The following is a 4,965-nucleotide window of genomic DNA, read 5'->3' on the forward strand; positions in this document are numbered from 1 at the left end:
GTTAATTTGATTCTGGTCCCTCGCCACAAACTATCATTTTTGTTAGAACACTTAAAGGTTAGCCAATCTAATTTTCTCAGGGGCCTCTGGTAATGTGACAAACTTAATACAGATGTTTTCATATCCGAGGATGCTAAAAGCTTTCCAGAAGGATACCCAGACCAGGTATATGGGCAGATGACGAAACACCTAAATAATACCCCGGATTGTCAATACATAGCAATATGATAAGGTGATAACAGAGTCCTAAAATGTTGAAGGTAGGTTCTGTTTTTAAGTTGTAAATGTAAGTGAAGGAAGGAAGGAAAGTGTTTTGTTAAAAAGTTTTAAATCTAAGTTATAAATCTTTTAGAAAAAGTTATGTAAGTAAGAAATCTATTTAAAAACAAAATTTTATGAAGTTATTATGATATTATTTTAATTATTAATTTATTTTAAAGATGTGACAAGGGCAATTAGCCTGCAACTTTAAGATTTAAAAAAGAAATGACATCAATATTGAAGGTAGGGCCAAAGAAATCAGTATGTAGTTGAAGGAAATAATGTAATTGTTATAAAAATAAAAAAAACTTTTTGTAGGTGGTATCCTTGAGAATGGCCTGAGGGCCGAAATGTAGCAGAAATTTTAAAGAATAAAAATTGAGAGAAAAAAAGGATCAAAATTGTTTTAATTAAGAACAATAATTTATTATAGCTTAGTAATATAAATCAAAAAAGGAATAAAATATTTTGCATTTATGATATATTGAAGATTCTAGAATATATGAGGCAGTAGCAAAATATATGTCAAAATTTGTTCAGAACTATCAATTCAAAAATGTATTAAATAGGAACAAGCTTATACTGACTTATGAGTCCATGGATACCAAAAGTTTAAGTAAACCAATCATTGAAATAAAGTATTTGAAAATTAAAAATAACATTTTCTAAATTTCTTTTCAAAGAACTTTTAATACTTGTAATGACATAATATAAAAACTCAATTTTTATTTTCTAAAACATTACCGAATAAATAAAAAAAAAAATATTGTCTCAATTTTTAAAAATATGATCCACTCATCACAAAACTACCATTTTTCAACCTACTTTGAGAAGAAATCACTATATATCTCATATATAAATAAAATTTGTGTAAAAATGTAATTGAAAGCAAAATCTGACTATTGTCATAACATTCATGTAATAATGTGAGATGGTTATTTTTTTTCAAATAAACAAAATTAAAGGAACTTTAAAATATTGATCGATAATATATTATTTTTCTGTTGCTATGGAAATTTCACAACGTGTGAAAAACGATGATCTTTTTGACTGCCTAGAATATTACAGTTTAACAAAAGGTAACAAAGCCCTGTACTATGGAAAGGCATCGGGGGGGGGGGGAGCATCCGACGCTTTCTTGTATTTCCCAGTCTTAGCAGATAGTGTGAAAATTGTTTTCATCTTTAATTAATTATAACTTTTTTTAGATTCATATTTATCCATTTGTATTACTGCTTAAAATGAGAAATGGTTGATTATTTCAAATAAATAATATAAAAGGTACTTTAGGCGGCTTTTACTCCAAAGTAACAAGGGGCAGGTTGCATACATCTTTCATGCAAGTGGCACATCTACATGTACTACTCAAAAACCAACCAGCTGGTGTTTTTAGAGTGGGACTTCGTCGAATCCTCGAAAATCTTATCTACCCACTTTCAATAAAATATAATTCACGTTTTTGTTCGTTGCATGGTAGAACACCATCGCATGAAGTGTTCATTGCACTGCGCTCGCGTTCATTGCACTTTGTTATCTGTTGTTGAGGTGGCTGTGTTAGATTAGACGGTTTTAACTCCAATTGAAGATGTGAAGATACTCTATAGCAGAAGGGCTCAACAAAGCGGGTTGTACAGGTTAGGTAGCTAGTTAGGAGATGAATGGACAAGGTGAGTCTTACTGAAAACAGCCGTAAACCCTCAAAGGATGAAAACTTCATTTCGTATAGAACGAGCCTAACGGTCGTGAAGGGAAGGCAAATCCTACGGGAACCAGCCGTAGGCCTTTGCAGTAAGGATACATCGCTTTACAGGGAATGAACCTTTGTTGCGAACATAATTGTAAGTCCTACGAAAGTTATAAAAGGCATAGGATAGAGGAGGTGTAGGTAAGGATTACATTCTAATTAGAAAACACCAGATACGTTAAAAAATGGTGGACAAATTTACTGATTTACGTCTGTCTACTTGCTACTTCCCGAGAGGTACCGCAGAGATAGTATTCAGTGGTCATAAATCTGCTAAAAAAGCAAAGGGCGGTGAGACGCGCGGCGTGTAAGCTATTACTTTATTGCGAATCAGAATTTTGTTTATGTTTATTTATTGAAATAATAACTTTATACTTATTTACAATTATAATAATATTAACATAAATTATACATTACAACATTGAAGTATTTACGATTTAATTAATAAATCAGCATTTTTATAAACATGGGTAGTGCCCTCTAGCGGGAACCGATAAAGCTGTTTTTCAGTTCACTCGGGTAGTGTAACTGCACTGTATTCAGATACTTCCATTCATACTCTTCAACTATGTTACCTGGCACTGAGCAATTCAATTAGTCGTTTGTAAAAGCACTGTAAGAGTTTCCCTCTTTATATGATACAACGAATCATTCGTTGCCTCCGTCTTCTTCTGCCTGCACTTGTTAGGATGATAGTTTCGTCGTCTGAAGACATCATTACAATCATTCATCTTGATAACTAAACAGGTACTGAACAGAAATAAGATTACACGTGCCATGTTAGTATGACAGGCTATGTCATCAGGATGCAAGACACACTTACCACTTGTGAGCGGGTCATCGAGTAGAGTGCATCTTCCTTGTGAAAACCACCTGAGAGGTGATTATTATTTTTTTTTAAAATAAATTCAGGCATTTAAGTCCTGTTATACTATTTCGATGAGGATAACATATAGATGATATTAAAAATCATTGGATTGTACAATGATTTACCGAGTTTGATAAAAATCGTTATTCATTTTCGAAAAAATCTTAAAAAAGAATAAAATCGATTATAGAAATTGGCACTTCCGGTTAATCGATTTTTAGACACAGGGACCTCAAATGGTTATATCCATCAAATATCTCAAAAGTGAAAGTAAAAATAAATTATTAAAAGTGCTTAAATTATTTGAAATAGTTAATAAGGGAAACACGTTTAAGTTTCTAAAATCACAATGTTCCGAAGAATATGAATCGGTTAATTTGATGTTTTTATTTTTATGCTCTAAAACAGCGATGTATCGATTAATCCATCACTGCTGTCATTAGGAATAAATATTGCTCTAAAGAAACATTTTCCTTGTCCCATAATCGGCAGTTATTTCTATACTATTCAATTCTCTCTGAAGAGCATCTTAATAAGATCTCATTGTTAGCGAATCTGATCCGGAGGGCATTGTCTCTAGTCTATTTTCAGTGATCGATTCATTGTTGAAGTCGAACGACTCCTACGCGATCAGTTATCTACTCATGTTTCCTCTCGCTAAATTTGGGCACCTCCTGCATTCAAAATTAAATGAAACGAACTAAAATTCGATAAGTATGGTTGATCTCTAGGGAGTGAATGTATGTGGGAGTGAATTTTAATCAAAATTTCGTCATAACCAAATGTTTGTTTACAGGTTTGTTCATCTCTACAGCCACTCCGAAATTGAGTTAGAGGGTTGAAAAGTTGTATATATGTATAGTATACAAGAACTCAAAAGGAGAAAAAAGTCAATTATTTCACCCTAATTTTTTATTTATATGTATAAATAGTTGACCGTAAAAATTTATATATAACAAGATGGTCAGGGATGCGGTCAAAAGAGAAAGAAAAATAGTTTACAACTATTTATTTTCCGACGTTTCACCCCACTTTTCAGGGCTGTTCAAAGGTAAAGATTGAACAGAATGATAGATTGAACTGTTCAACCTTTACCTTTGATCAGCTCTGATGAAGCCCTGCAAAGTGGGGCGAAACGTCGGAAAATAAATAGGTTTAAACTATTTTTGTTTCTCTTTTGACCGCAACCCTGACCATCTTCTTATATACTAATTTTTTATTTCTTTAATGAAAACTATGTATAATCACTAGTCAAAATTGATGCGTCTGCCTAGGGATAAAGAGTCACTAAATTGTAATACAAATTTAAATACTGGGTTAAAGACTTTAAATTTATTGTTTTTCCTGCTTAAGCTATATTGAAAAAAATAATACAAAAGCAACTACAGAATACATGTAAATTACAGTTATTTAATTTGAGCAACGTTCAGTATTAATTTAGGAAAGGAGGGTTAGTCCGCCGTTAAGCAAACAGGGGTAACTTCCTAGTTATTTACATTACTAGTACAAATTCTTATTTATTTAATTATATTTATATTTATCTTATGTATATATTTAGTTATACTAATAATCAACAATTTCCAGGTATTAAATAGAGTCTTTTCTGCCCTAAGGAGAGCATAGGAACGTTAAAAAAATTGTAAATCAATGAAATATTTTTTTTGGTAGTTATTTTTTTTTTTAATAAATTATTTTCATGTCCTAAATAGATGGACTATTTATATTGTAACAAAAGAGTGTTAGGTCCAATCAAACTTATGCTATAATAATAATACAATATAAAAATATTGGATATAATATAATTAAAAGAAATATTTAACTGGGTACTTTCTTAATTCTATAATTCCCAATCATTGATTTTGACTCGCCAGATGACCTTATCTGCTTGTATTTTTTCTTAACTCCACATAATTATTCATTATATTACGATTAGAATTAGCTATATGTGTGTGTCTGTGCTTAGTAATATATACTATTTATTTAGATATTATTGCACCCTAATGTTTCATCTTATTCTGTATCATCTTGTTTTATTCTCATTATTATACTAATTCACTAATTGTAAATTTGCAGCTTTATTATTCACTTTAAA

Source organism: Halyomorpha halys, unplaced genomic scaffold, assembly GCF_000696795.3.
Source record: "Halyomorpha halys isolate HHAL.00 unplaced genomic scaffold, Hhal_1.1 Scaffold1182.1, whole genome shotgun sequence".
Lineage (NCBI taxonomy): Eukaryota > Metazoa > Arthropoda > Insecta > Hemiptera > Pentatomidae > Halyomorpha > Halyomorpha halys.